The sequence below is a fragment of the Zea mays genome, chromosome 3, assembly GCF_902167145.1.
Source record: "Zea mays cultivar B73 chromosome 3, Zm-B73-REFERENCE-NAM-5.0, whole genome shotgun sequence".
Lineage (NCBI taxonomy): Eukaryota > Viridiplantae > Streptophyta > Magnoliopsida > Poales > Poaceae > Zea > Zea mays.
In genome coordinates, this window is record NC_050098.1 from 12,672,326 (window position 1) to 12,687,742 (window position 15,417).

Consider the following 15,417-nt stretch of genomic DNA (forward strand, 5'->3'; position numbering starts at 1 on the left):
TTAATATCATAGAAATACTATTCTGGTTTAAAAGGTGATTCATTGTTTTGAATTCTCTACATTCCAACTTTTTAGCAACTGTATGGTGGAAAAAGATGCCTTACAATGGTAACATATGTTTGGACCGTTCTCTAATGAAATTTGGCTAAATATTCTAGGGTCTTTATTTTATTTTGAGAAACGATGTAGCATAATGAAGTGTGGTGTTTTACTTGAGTGGATACATACATTGTCTAAGTATCGCTTGAATAGAGGGGATTATGGGAAACTTGGCATCAAAAAAGATCATTAGCTAGCCCAATAAAGTTTTTATTCACTAGTTGTACTCTAATACCCTCTCGTGCGAATACAATGCCCTCGACATCAAAGAAACGCCATTTGTGGTTTAAAAGGTGATCTATTATTTTGAATTCTTTATATTACAACTTTTTAGCAACTGTATGGTGGAAAAAGGTGCCTTACAACCTTAAACCGTGTTTGGACAGCTCTCTCACACAATTTGCCTTACAACCTTAAACATTATTGGGCTTGCTAATGACCTTCTGTGATACCGTGATACCAAGTTTCCCATAATTCACATTATTCAAGGCATACCTAGACGGTGTTTATGTCCACACATAATTATGCTACATCGTTTAAGGTTGTAAGGCACCTTTTCTCACCATATAGTTGCTAAAAAGTTGGAATATAAAGATGTCGGCGTTCCGAGACCGGGGGGTCCCTAAGCCGACGAGTGAATGTCGTCGCGTGCCCCAGCCCAGATGGGTCGACGCGAGGCCGAGCGCGAAGGGGGGAAGTGAGGTGGCCGGAGATGGGCATGAGAGAGGTGGAAATCCCGCGGCCTTCGTGTTCGTCCCGCGCCCAGGTCGGGTGCGCTTGCAGTAGGGGGTTACAAGCGTCCACGCGGGAGAGGGAGCGAGCGGCCTCACGCGAGCGCCTGTCTCGTCCTCATCCCCGCGCGGCCAACCCTCTCTAAGAGGGCCCTGGTCCTTCCTTTTATAGGCGCAAGGAGAGGATCCAGGTGTACAATGGGGGGTGTAGCAGAGTGCTACGTGTCTAGCGGGGGAGAGCTAGCGCCCTAAGTACATGCCGTTGTGGCAGCCGAAGAGATTTTGGCACCCTACTGGTGTGATGTCGTGGCCGTCGAAGGAGCGCTGAATCCTGGCGGAGGGACAGCTGTCGGAGCTGTTGAGTCCTTGCTGACGTCCTCTTGCTTCCGTAAGGGGGCTGAGAGCCGTCGTCGTCACAGAGTATGCAGGGCGCCATCATTGGCTATCTGGTGGAGCGAGCCAGATGGGACGCCGGTCTTGTTCCCCGTGGCCCGAGTCAGCTCGGGGTAGGGTGATGATGGCGCCTCCTGTTGACGTGGCCGGTCTACGCCCTAGGTTGGGCGATGTGGAAGCTCCTCCGAAGCCGAGGTCGAGTCTGTCTTCCGTGGCTGAGGTCGAGTCCGAGCCCCTGGGTCGGGCGAGGCGGAGACCGTCGGCTGAGGCCAGGGCGGAGTCTGAGCCCTGGGGTCGGGCGAAGCGGAGTTCAACGTCTTCTGGGGCTGAGCCCGAGTCTGAGCCCTGGGTCGGGCGGAGCGGAGTTCGTCGTCTTCCGGGACTGAGCCCGAGTCCGAGCCCTGGGTCGGGCGGAGCGGAGTTCGTCGTCTTCTGGGACTTAGCTCGAGTCCGAGCCCTGGGTCGGGCGGAGCGGAGTTCGTCGTCTTCCGGGACTTAGCCCGAGTCCGAGCCCTGGGTCGGGCGGAGCAGAGTTCGTCGTCTTCCGGGACTTAGCCCGAGTCCGAGCCCTGGGTCGGGCAGAGCAGAGTTCGTCGTCTTCCGGGACTTAGCCCGAGTCCGAGCCCTGGGTCGGGCGGAGCGGAGTTCGTCGTCTTCCGGGACTTAGCCCGAGTCCGAGCCCTGGGTCGGGCGGAGTGGAGTTTCCTATGGTGCCTACGGCCGGGCCTGACTGCCTGTCAGCCTTAGTCTGTCAAGTGGCACCGCAGTCGGAGCGGTGCAGGCGGCGCTGTCTTTCTGTCAGGCCGGTCAGTGGAGCGGCGAAGTGACGGCGGTCACTTCGGCTTTGTCGGCTGAAGGGCGCGCGTCAGGATAAAGGCGTCAGGCTGCCTTTGCATTAAATGCTCCTTCGATTTGGTCGGTCGGTGCAGCGATTTGGTTAGGGTTGCTTCTCGGCGAAGACAGGGCCTCGGGCGAGCCGGAAATATGTTCGCCGCTGGAGGGGGGCCTCGGGCGAGACGGAGATCCTCCGGGGTCGGCTGCCCTTGTCCGAGGCTAGGCTCGGGCGAGGCGTGATCGAGTCCCTCGAATGGACTGATCCCTGACTTAATCGTACCCATCAGGCCTTTGCAGCTTTATGCTGATGGGGGTTACCAGCTGAGAATTAGGAGCCTTGAGGGTACCCCTAATTATGGTCCCCGACAGTAGCCCCCGAGCCTCGAAGGGAGTGTTAGCACTCGCTTGGAGGCTTTCGTCGCACTTTTTTGCAAGGGGACCAGCCTTTCTCGGTTGCGTTTTGTTCCGGTGGGTGCGCGCGAGCGCACCCGCCGGGTGTAGCCCCCGAGGCCTCGGAGGAGTGGTTTGACTCCTCCGAGGTCTTAATGCCTCGCGCAATGCTTCGGCTGGTCTGGTCGTCCCCTCATGCGAGCTAGTCGTAGCCCGGGTGTACGGTCGGGTCCCAAGTTCTCGGGCTGGTATGTTGACGCTATCAATGGTGTGGCCGGAGCCGGGTTTGCGAGAGCAGCCCCCGAGCCTCTGCACAGGGCGAGAGGGCGATCAGGGACAGACTCGACTTTTTTACATACGCCCCTGTGTCGCCTTTCCGCAAGGAGGAGGGGGGAAAGCGCCATGTTGCCCTCGATGGGCGCCGAACATGGTGTCTCCGGTGAGCTGCAGGCGGGTAATCCGAGTGGACGTCCATGCCCCGTTCGTTAGGGGTCGGCTAGGGGCCCAGAGGCGCGCCCAAAAGTACCAGCGGGTGATCTGCCGGACCCGGTCCCCTGGCGACGGGGTCCGAGGGCTCGATGCCTCCCTCCGATGGGATTCCGTTACAAGATCGTTCCCGCTGGTCTCGGAAATGTCCTAGGGTACCTCGGGAGCGCAGCCCGAGCCTTGGTTATGTATCGAACGTACCCATGGTCATCCCTCGCTCTGTGTCTGAGGCGGCTGTGAACCCTTCGGGGGCCAGCCTTCGAACCCCTGATCAGTAGTGGGCGCGGAGCCCAAGTAGCCTGAGGCGGTCGTTGAACCCTTTCGAGGGGCCGGCCTTCGAACCTCTGACCAGTAGTGGGTGTAGAGCCCACGCGATCTGAGGCGGCTGTCGAACCCTTCCGAGGGGCCAGCCTTCGAACCTCTGATCAGTAGGGAGGCTCGGAGCCTGGTTCCTTCACGGGGAAGGATCCTTTTCAGGGTATCCCCCTTTCCCGGTCCCTGTTGCAAGAGAGAGAAAGAGGAAAAAAGGAAAAGGATACGAAATCGAACGACGCGGCGTACCTTTTTTGACGCGGTCATTATGGCGAAGGTGAAGCGTCGCTCGCTTCTCCTGCCAGAGGCACCGCCTGTCCCGCCGCGGAGTTAATGCGACAGGGCGAGTGGTTCGCGGGGCGGCCGTTGCGCGTGCGCGAGCCGTTCGAGGAACGGAACACGGGCGTGTTGTCTTCACGCTGTGAGAGAGGGTTCTCTCGTCGCCCCTGGATGGGACGTAGGCTTGGCTGACGACGTGACCGCTGCTCCTGCCCGCCTGCCACCGCCATTACTGCCAGCCCATTTTTGGCCGCATTGGCCGTCGCGCCAGGCTGGCGCTGCCTGGTCGTGCTTTGGGTCGCCTCGAGTCGCGGTATCGGTTCCGCAGTCGAGGAGGCGCGGTGGTGGCGCAAGTGGCGGTGCAGTTGCATGCACGAAGCATTCGGCGCGCCGGTTGCATGACGCGTGGGCCTGGGCCTCCATGCTGGGCGTGTTGGGAGTCGGAGAAGTGCGCCCACTTGGCGCGGTTGCATGCCGCCTGCATGGCTGCCCGCCCTTTCGCCCGCTTGTCTGGGCAAAAGTGGTGAGCCGCTTGTAACTACTGGGCGGTTGCACGCACCGCGCACGGCGGTTTGGCTTCTTCTGCTCTGAGCCGGCTTGCATGACATGTGGGACCCAGCCCCCGCGTCGTAGGGGAGGACCTTGGAGCGTGTTGGAGAAGACTCAGCCCACGACGGCTGGGGACGCAAGTAGGGAGAGTCGCCTTTAAAAGGAGGGTGACCCCCTTGGAAGGCGACCATGTCTTCGTGCTCCCTTATGCATCGTGCCTTTCCACCTTCCAAGCCCCCGGATGGGGGATGCTCGCAGTCTTTTCGCCTTGTCATTGGAGGAACGCAACTCCGTGGGAGTTGGTACCTTTTAGCCATCGTTCGGCTTCAAGGATTTTCATCATGCAGCCCGGTTGCACCCCTTCACTGGTGGTCACCCAAAACGGTGACCTCCAGCCCCTGGATGGGGAGAGGCAAGCCGGGCTGTGATCTTGGTCCCGCCCTCAGCCTCGAGGATGTTCGTCATCCTTGCTGGGGCGGGGAGCGAGGCGAGTCGGGGCTCTACCTCCCGCGCGGGCCGGCGGGCCACCTCTTCTCCCAGCTTCTGGTGGTGGCAACCATCCTCCAGCTCTGCGGAGGAGACGTCCTACAGCCATGCCGGGGAAGGCGAACTGTTGCTGCCCAGCTAGGATGCAACATTCCGCCCTCTTCCTCGCTTTCGTGGCGAGGACGGGAGCGAGGACCTGCCGGTGCGCTTTGGAGTGGCCCGCTCTTTGGCTTTAATAGCTGGTTCGCGTCCCTTGAGCGGGAACGCGAACGAGAGCCCTCCGGCGGCCGCGTTCGTCTAGGACCATGGCTACTGCTGCAGAGGTCGCTGGCGGGTCCCCCGGTGCTCGTCGCCCCGCATGCTCCCCGGTGTGGAGGCTGTTCATACCTGCGGGGACGGAACCAGAATTCCGTCTGTAATGGCACTTCGAATGCCAGTGTTTTTGTTCATTGTGGCTGTCGAGGCCTGAACATGTATGTAATTTCGGCACGGAGCCGTGTTTTTTCCTCATTTTCAAGCGCTAAGACTCGCCTGTTGGTTGTCTGAACCGCTTCACCAAGCGTGAGTCGCCCCGTGTAAAGGTGACGAGTGAGGTATCCGTATCCCGGAGGCGTAGGAGTCCCTCGGCTCGGTCGGCCTTGTTACCCGAGGCTTCTCTTGCTCAGTTAAAGGAACCCCTCGGCCGCTCTTCGATGAGCCGAGGCCAGGGGTAGCGGTGTCAGCGCGATCAGAGGCAGAGTTGGCTCGGAAAGAAGATTTGGTCGGCCGGAGCCCGGCCGGGTCGTCCGTTGGCGGGACCGACGCAGGAATTGACCTGCCGAGGCCTCGGGTCGGGCTGATGTCCTTGGTGGACAGCTGACCGAGGCCTCGGGGTGGCCAGCCGAGCCGCCTGCCCGAGCCAGACTCTCGGAGAAGACCCTGACGGCGATGACCCGGGCGTGGCGATGACACCGTCCTTCAGAGTGGAGATCTTCGGACCGCGTCGCCGTCCGAGGCTAGGTCGGACCTCGCCGAAGGTGTTGTCGACACCGAGGGTGCTGCTACTCCCTTTAGCCGTCAAGATCCAAGCCTGCAGGATCGGATTATCTTGTAGCGTGTGTTTTCTGCGGCCGCCGAGGCCAACACACACCCTCGCCGTGTTGTAAAGCTACGTCTCTTTTCCTCTTGTTTCGAGTACCCAGACTTTTTTGTCGGTAACAGAATTGTTTGTGCGAGCGAGAGTTGCTTCTCACGGAAGGTGACGAGTGAGGTATCCGTATCCCGGAGGCGTAGGAGTCCCTTGGCTCGGTCGGCCTTGCCGCTTACGCGCACTCTTACCCGTCCATGGGGTTCCATCACCGACGCAGTCGAGAAGGCTCGAAGAATCGCTTCGGCAGAAGAGCTTTCGAACGTGAAGACTTGTTCGGTCCGCGGAATCACTTATCCGAACTGAGTTACTTATCGCAGAAGGTGATGAGTGAGGTATCTATATCCCAGAGGCGTAGGAGTCCCTCGGCTCGGTCAGCCTTGGCTGCTTACGTGTACTCCGTCGTTTTCAGGATCCACTTTCGAAGTAGTCAAAAAGCACGGAAGTCATTCTGGCAGAAAGGATCTTTTTTCGAGGAAAAAAATCGACGCAGAGGGGGTTCCCCCCTTTTAGCCCCCGAGGGAGGGTCGGACTTTGCCGAGGCAAGGTTGACCCTTCCTTGATGACTAAACCTTGCGTAGGAGCGAGGTATATGAACAACTTGAAAACATCTTAAGGGTAGAAGCGACATAGCTGTTGGATGTTCCAAGCGTTGCCGTAGACCTCGCCTTGACTGTTGGCCAGCTTGTACGTTCCGGGCTTCAGAACCTTGGCGATGACGAACGGCCCCTCCCAGGGGGGCGTGAGCTTGTGCCGCCCTCGGGCGTCTTGTCGCAGCCGAAGCACCAGGTCGCCCACCTAGAGGTCTCGGGACTGGACCCCTCGGGCGTGGTAGCGTCGCATGGACTGCTGGTACCGCGCCGAGTGTAGTAAGGCCCTGTCCCGAGCCTCTTCCAGCTGGTCCAGCGAGTCTTCTCGACTAGCTTGGTTGCTTTGGTCGGCATAGGCCCTTGTCCTCGGGGAGCCGTATTCCAGGTCTGTGGGCAAGATGGCCTCGGCCCCATAGACCAGAAAGAACGGCGTGAAGCCCATGGCTCGGCTCGGCGTTGTCCTCAGACTCCAGACCACCGAGAGGAGTTCCTTCATCCATCGCTTGCCGAACTTGTTGAGGTCGTTGTAGATCCGAGGCTTGAGCCCTTGTAGAATCATGTCGTTGGCACGCTCTACTTGCCCATTTGACATGGGGTGAGCTACGGCGGCCCAGTCCACCCGGATGTGGTGATCCTCGCAGAAGTCCAGGAACTTTCTGCCGGTGAACTGGGTGCCGTTGTCGGTGATGATGGAGTTCGGGACCCCGAAGCGATGGATGATGTTGGTGAAGAACGCCACCACCTGCTCGGACCTGATGTTGTTTAGGGGTCGGACCTTGATCCACTTGGAGAATTTGTCGATGGCGACCAACAGGTGCGTGTAGCCCCCGGGTGCCTTCTGCAAGGGGCCGACGAGGTCCAGACCCCACACAGCAAAAGGCCAGGTGATGGGTATCGTCTGCAGAGCCTGAGCGGGCAGGTGGGTCTGCCTTGCGTAGAACTGACACCCTTCGCAGGTGCGGACAATTCTAGTGGCGTCGGCCACCGCCGTCGGCCAGTAGAAACCTTGTCGGAAAGCATTTCCGACAAGGGCTCGAGGTGCTGCGTGATGGCCGCAAGCCCCCGAGTGTATCTCTCGAAGGAGTTCCTGACCTTCGGTGATGGAGATGCATCGCTGGAGGATGCCTGAGGGGCTGCGGTGGTAGAGCTCCTTCCCATCTCCCAGCAAGACGAACGACTTGGCGCGCCGCGCCAACCGCCGAGCTTCGGCTCGGTCGAGGGGTAGTTCTCCTTGGTGGAGATATTGCAGGTACGGGGCCTGCCAGTTTTGATCAGGCGCGACCCCGCTTTGCTTCCCCTCAACGTGAAGCGTCTCGCCCTCGGGGGCCGAGGGTACCTCGGGCTGAACCGAGGGCGCCTCGGGCCGAGCCGAGGGTGCCTCGGACTGAGCCGAGGGTACCTCAGGCTGGACCGAGGGTGCCTCGGGCTCGGGCGTGTCGTCGATCTTGACGAAGGGTTGATGCAGGTCTCGGGAGAAGACGTCCGGGGGAACCGTTGTCCGCCCCGAGGCTATTTTAGCCAGCTCGTCCGCAGTCTCGTTGTAGCGCCGGGCGATGTGGTTGAGCTCGAGCCCATAGAACTTGTCTTCCAGGCGCCGAACCTCATCGCAATAGGCCTCCATCTTCGGGTCGTGGCAGTGGGAGTTCTTCATGACTTGGTCGATGACGAGCTGCGAGTCACCGCGAGCGTTGAGGCGTCGGACTCCTAGCTCGATGGCGATCCGCAACCCGTTGACCAAAGCCTCATACTCGGCCACATTGTTGGACGCCGGGAAATGGAGGCGTAGCACATAGCGTATGTGCTTCCCGAGGGGCGAGATGAAGAGTAGGCCTGCGCCGGCTCCTGTCTTCATTAGCGACCCGTCGAAGAACATGGTCCAGAGCTCCGGCTGGATCGGAGCTGTTGGGAGCTGGGTGTCGACCCATTCAGCTACGAAGTCCGCCAAGACCTGGGACTTGATGACCTTCCGAGGGGCGAACGAGATTGTCTCGCCCATGATTTCCACCGCCCACTTTGCAATCCTCCCCGAGGCCTCCCGGCACTGGATGATCTCCCCCAGGGGGAAGGATGACACCACAGTTACCGGATGAGACTCAAAGTAGTGTCGCAGCTTCCGCCGCGTTAGGATCACCGCGTACAGCAGCTTCTGAACTTGTGGGTAGCAGATCTTGGTTTCGGACAGTACCTCGCTGACGAAGTAGACTGGCCTCTGAACGGGCAATGCATGACCCTCTTCTTGCCTCTCGACCCAAATCGCGGCGCTAACCACCTGAGTGGTTGCGGCGACGTAGACCAAGAGGGCTTCTCCGGTAGCTGGGGGCACCAAGATAGGCGCCTTCGTGAGGAGCGCCTTCAGGTTCCCGAGGGCTTCCTCGGCCTCAGGGGTCCAAGTGAAGCACTCGGCCTTCCTTAAGAGGCGGTACAGAGGTAGACCTCTTTCGCCGAGGCGTGAGATGAAGCGGCTCAGAGCCGCGAGACATCCCATGACCCTCTGTACGCCTTTCAAGTCCTTGATGGGCCCCATGCTGGTGATGGCTGCGATCTTCTCCGGGTTGGCTTCGATGCCCCGCTCGGAGACGATGAACCCCAAGAGCATGCCTCGGGGCACCCCAAAGACACACTTTTCGGGATTGAGCTTGACGCCTTTCGCCTTGAGACATCGGAATGTCTCTTCAAGGTCGGAAAGGAGGTCGGAGGCTTTCCCCGTCTTGACTACGATGTCATCGACGTAAGCCTCGACCGTGCGGCCAATGTGTTCGCCGAACACATGGTTCATGCACCGCTGGTACGTCACGCCCGCATTCCTCAAGCCGAACGGCATGGTGACATAGCAGTACATGCCGAAGGGTGTGATGAAAGAAGTCGCGAGCTGGTCGGACTCTTTCATCCTGATTTGGTGATACCCTGAGTAGGCATCAAGGAAAGACAGGGTTTCGCACCCAGCAGTGGAATCCACGATTTGATCGATGCGAGGCAGGGGGTAGGGAACCTTCGGGCATGCCTTGTTTAGACCAGTGTAGTCTACACACATCCGCTATTTCCCTCCTTTCTTTCTCACAAGCACAGGGTTGGCAAGCCATTTGGGATGGAATACCTCTTTGATGAACCCTGCCGCCATTAGCTTGTGGATCTCCTCGCCTATGGCTCTGCGCTTCTCCTCGTCGAATCGGCGTAGAGGCTGCTTGACGGGTCGGGCTCCGGCTCGAATGTCCAGCGAGTGCTCGGCGACATCCCTCGGTATGTCGGGCATGTCCGAGGGACTCCACGCGAAGACGTCGGCGTTCGCGCGGAGAAAGTCGACGAGCACTGCTTCCTATTTGGGATTGAGCCCAGAGCCGATCCGGATCTGCTTGGAGGCGTCGCTGCTGGGGTCGAGGGGGACAGCCTTAACCGTCTCCGCTGGCTCAAAGTTGCCGGCATGACGCTTCATGTCTGGCACCTCTTTAGAGAGGCTCTCCAGGTCGGCGATGAGGGCCTCGGACTCGGCGAGGGCCTCGGCGTACTCCACGCACTCCACGTCGCATTCGAACACGTGTTTGTACGTGGGGCCGACGGTGATGACCCCGTTGGGGCCCGACATCTTGAGCTTCAGGTAGGTGTAGTTGGGGACGGCTATGAACTTCACGTAGCATGGTCTTCCCAGTACCGCGTGGTAGGTTCCTCGGAACCCGACCACCTCGAACGTCAGGGTCTCCCTTCGGAAGTTGGAGGGTGTTCCGAAGCAGACGGGAAGGTCGAGTCGTCTGAGGGGCTGGACGCGCTTCCCAGGAATGATCCCATGGAAGGGCGCAGCGCCTACCCGGACGAAGGACAGATCGACACGCAGGAGCCCGAGGGTCTCGGCGTAGATGATGTTGAGGCTGCTGCCTCCGTCCATGAGGACCTTGGTGAGCCTGACGTCGCCGATGACGGGGTCGACGACGAGCGGGTATTTCCCTGGGCTCGGCACATGGTCGGGGTGGTCGGCTTGGTCGAAGGTGATGGGCTTGTCGGACCAGTCTAGGTAGACTGGCGCCGCCACCTTCACCGAACAGACCTCCTGGCGCTCTTGCTTGCGGTGCCGAGCCGAGGCATTCGCCGCTTGCCCACCGTAGATCATGAAGCAGTCGCGGACCTCGGGGAACTCTCCTGCTTGGTGATCTTCCTTCTTATCGTCGTCGTGGGCCCTGCCACCCTCCGCGGGTGGCCCAGCTCTGTGGAAGTGGCGCCGAAGCATGACGCACTCCTCAAGGGTGTGCTTGACGGGCCCCTGGTGATAGGGGCATGGCTCCTTGAGCATCTTGTCGAAGAGGTTGGCACCTCCGGGGGGTTTCTGAGGGTTCTTGTACTCGGCGGCGGCGACAAGGTCCGCGTCGGCGGCGTCGCGTTTCGCTTGCGACTTCTTCTTGCCCTTCTTCTTGGCGCCGCGCTGAGTTGACGCCTCGGGGGCATCTTCCGATGGGCGGTCCTGGGGCTGCTTGTCCTTCCGGAAGATAGCCTCGACCGCCTCCTGGCCGGAGGCAAACTTGGTGGCGATGTCCATCAGCTCGCTCGCCCTGGTGGGGGTCTTGCGACCCAGCTTGCTCACCAGGTCGCGGCAGGTGGTGCCAGCGAGGAACGCGCCGATGACATCCGAGTCGGTGATGTTGGGCAGCTCGGTGCGCTGCTTCGAGAATCGCCGGATGTAGTCCCGGAGAGACTCTCCCGGCTGTTGTCGGCAGCTTCGGAGGTCCCAGGACTTCCCGGGGCGCACGTACGTGCCCTGGAAATTGCCGGCGAAAGCTTGGACTAGGTCGTCCCAGTTGGAGATCTGCCCCGGAGGCAGGTGCTCCAACCAGGCGCGGGCGGTGTCGAAGAGAAACAGGGGGAGGTTACGGATGATGAGGTTGTCATCGTCCGTTCCACCCAGTTGGCAGGCCAGACGGTAGTCCGCGAGCCACAGTTCCGGTCTCGTCTCCCTCGAGTACTTTGTGATAGTAGTCGGGGGTCGGAACCGGGTCGGGAACGGCGCCCGTCGTATGGCCCGGCTGAAGGCCTGCGGACCGGGTGGCTCGAGCGAGGGACTCCGATCCTCCCCGCTGTCGTAGCGTCCCCCACGCCTGGGGTGGTAGCCTCGGCGCACCCTCTCGTCGAGGTGGGCCCGACGGTCGCGGTGATGGTGCTCGTTGCCGAGGCGACCCGGGGCCGAAGGCGCGGTGTTGCGCGTGCGCCCGGTGTAGACCGAGGCTTCCCGCATGAATCGGGAAGTCGCGGCATGAGGTTCCGAGGGGTACCCCTGCCTTTGGGAGGCGGAGCTCTCGGCCCGTTGGACCGCGACGCCTTCCAGGAGATTCTTGAGCTCTCCCTGGATTCGTCGCCCCTCGGTGGTTGACGGCTCCGGCATCGCGCGGAGGAGCATTGCTGCTGCGGCCAGGTTCTGGCCGACCCCACTAGATGCGGGTGGCGGCCTGGCCCTGACATCATCGGTGATGCGGTGCTGGAAGCCCTGAGGTAGATGACGTATTTCTCCGGCCGGAGGTTGGCCCGCCCATGCCTGTCCGACGTTCCATCGGATCGGCTCAAGCGCTCCTGCTTCCTCGTCGGGCCTGGCCTGCACTCCGCGGATTTGCTCGAGCTGTGGGTCATGGCCCCCCGCCTGAACGGGGACCACAGCTAGCTCCCGTGGGATGTCAACGCGAGGCACCGGCCTAGGGAGATCACCGTCCTCCGGCATGCCGAGATGGTTGCCTTCAGAGGGACCCCCTAGATCGACGTGGAAACATTCGCGGCTTGGGCCGCAGTCCTCGTCGCCGAGGCTACGGCTACCATCGAAACAGTCGGAAAGGCAGTAGTCGCATGCGGTCATAAAGTCCCGCATGGCACTGGGGTTGCCAAGTCCAGAGAAATCCCAACAGAAGCTAGGTCGTCGTCTTCCTCGGACCCAGAGGGCCCGTAGGTCGAGACGTCCGTCAGCCAGTCCCAAGGTGACCGCATACGAAACCCCAGAGGGTTTGGACTCGCCTCTACGAGAGCGCCCGCCAAAGCGAAGCCGCTAGGCGGGTCGAGGCTGAATCCGAAAGACGTGGGATGGGAATCGATCGGTACCTCTTGGTCGATGGGCGGTGATGAAGTCACGTCGAGAACTGACTGCACCGTCGTCTCAGGTACGAGGGTGACGTCCAGCAAGCTTTTCGCGAGCGCGCTGGCGTCGTCCGTTTGCCCGGAATCGGCGCGTTACGGGGAGACGGCGCTCGTCTTCGTCTCAAGCGCGAGGTCGATGCCCGGTGCGCCCCCCGTTGGGGTGCTGGTGCTATCGACTCGCTCGACAGCCGACGAGGCGCTGCCTCCTGCTTGGCCTTGGTTGCCCCGCCTTCCCCTCCGTCGGCGGGGAAGTGTAATACTCAAAATTGTGTACAAGAAATACATAGAGGATTTCCTCATTTTATGTTCCATATTTGCATCATAAAAAGAGCACACATATAATTGAGAGTGATTAATTAAAACCAATAATACCAAAATAAAAGAAAAATTGCATCATGCTGGAGTTATATGTTTGTGCATTAAATGAAATAATAATGTTAATGATAATAAGATAATAATTACTAGAAAGCTTGAATCCTAAATTGAGAATTAGGGTTTGAATTAAGAGAAGGGAAGAACTGAGAAAAATACTACATAAAATAAAATAAAAATCAGAATAAACACCCTTCACACTTATATTATTAAACTATACAATTCAAACTGAGGACAAGTTATTCACAAAGTTTGAATTTAAACTTGAATTCAAATTGGATTTGAAAATGGAGAAAAAAGAAATGGAAAAGAAAAGAATAAAGAAAACCTAACCTAACTGGGCCCTGAACTCGTATTCGGCCCAATACGCTTTTTCACCCGCGCGGACCATGCCGTGTCTTTCCCCACGCTCGCGCGCACGCTGACCTGCGGGTCCCACTTGCAGCCTCTCTAACCGCGCGCTCGCCTGGTGCTCGATCGCTGACATCGCGGGCCCGCTGCTCAGCTTACTCCACCTTCCACTCCCACGTGGGGCCCACGCTGTCGGGGTCTTCCCCCTCTTTCGCCGCTTGACTCGGGCAAGCTCCGTTACGCGTATGGCGGGTTCGCCGTTGAAGCTGGGAACGGACTCGGGGTCAAATCCTTCTCCACCTCGCCTCTATAAGATGCGCCGCAAACCCTAGACGACTCCTCTTCCACCTCCGTGATAGCCATCGACCACTAGCGCCGTGAGCGAGAGTGTGCACAGAGGAGTGAATCCGCCGCCGCCGACTCGTCCCTTCGCCGTTGTTCCAGTGCTGGCAGGAGGTCGGGGTGATTCGCTTGGGCTCGTGGATCGTGTCTGTGGCGGATTGGGGCCGAGAAAGCCTTGGTCGTCGACTGAATCCCTCGCCGGAGTAGTGAGAGCACCGCCGAGCCGCCCCAACACGTGAGCAACCTGTCTGCGCGCCCGATTTCAGGTAATATTCACCCCCTTCGTGTTCGCCGTCGTGCTAATCCCATTTTGTGGGTGTCAGAACTAGAATTAGGGCACTGCAGTGGCGGAATTGCGCGGGGTCCGGTGATGGCGCCGCCGGGTTGTGTCCGCTGGTTAGGAGATGAACCTGGAGCCGTTGATTTCATGCTTAGCGGTCATGATTAGATGCAGGGTTGAGGTAGTGAGAACCGTGGGATCTTGGGTGGATGGTCTTGATTTAATCGGGCATACCGTTACGAACTGGCGTGTCCTGACCGTTCGATTGGGATCGGATGGTGTTACTCGTTCTAGGCTTCATTAAATCGTGGTCGTAGGATCTAGATCCGGTGGACGATGTTGCGTACCGCCTCGCAGTCGGCAAGATTTAATCCTACGCGCTGGAATCAGATCAGACGGCCAGAAAGCACCCATACCCCTTCGGCCAGCGCGTCTTTCAAAAGAGCCCCTCTAGTTTTTAGAATTAAACCCGCAGTCCAGACCAGTGGCGCGCTGTGTCTTGGAGATCTTGCGGGTTAGCCCCTGAGTTTTCCAGGAATTGACGCCCGATCCAGAGCCCGTTTAAAATGTATAAATGAATTAGTAAATGTATTTTTAATACAAAAATAATTCCTAGAACTTGTTTAATTCATAGAAAATGCATATGAATTCCAAATTGATCCATTCCAGTTCCAAAATTTTTATAATATTATTGTCTAACCCTTAATGCCTCTGTTTTGACATAAAAGACACATTAAAATTTATCTAGTACTTAATCTTGCACTAAATACACAAAACCTTGGAAAATTCATAACTTAAAATCTATAACTCCAAAATTAATAATTCCAGTTCCTATGATCTTATTTTAATGTCTAGATTATTATTGTGTACTTTGTTTACATGCTTGGTGTGATGTTAATTTTTGCTATACTATGTATGTATTGTGTTGATGCGAGTAGACGAGTAAGCTACTGAGGATCCTGAGGTTCAGCTGGTAGAGACTGCTGAGCAGGAGCTCGTTGAAGGCAAGTTGTGCCCTTGATCACTTCTTTTACCCATTCATGTTCTTATTAATCATAATGATCTGCATAGGTTAATTTTGCTGGGACCCAATAGGTTACCCTAGATTTGACTATCTTTATACCTTGTTTCACCACTGGTTTTACTACTAAATTTTTGGGTAGTACATGCTATTGCTTTATGTGGATTTGGGTATAGAGATATTCATCACTCATTTTTACACTTGTTATTATCTGTTCATTATTTTATGTTCATGATAAGATCATTATGTTAATGGGAACATGGAGAACCACCCGGGAAAACAGTGCTACCACAAGGGTATAATGGGACGCCCTTGGCTGATTAACTAGGAAAGCTAGTGGAGGGCTACCTTACCCGAAAGGGGCAAGGGCAGTAGGGGAGTGGTCAGTGTAGGGGGGTCCTTGGGTTGATTTTGCTGCGATGGCGGTCAGGCAAGAACCATGCACTGGAGCTTCCTATAAACTGTAGCGGGTAGTCTGAAGCTAGTGGAACTTTGTAAAGGCCTCGTAGTGGTACTCTGCCTCGCTTCCTTGGTAGAGGTGTATGGAGTCTGATCAACTCCGTGGCAAATGGGTAACACGACTTGTGGGTAAAGATGCGCAACCTCTGCAGAGTGTAAAACTGGTATACTAGCCGTGCTCACGGTCATGAGCGGCTCGGACACTCACATGATTAATT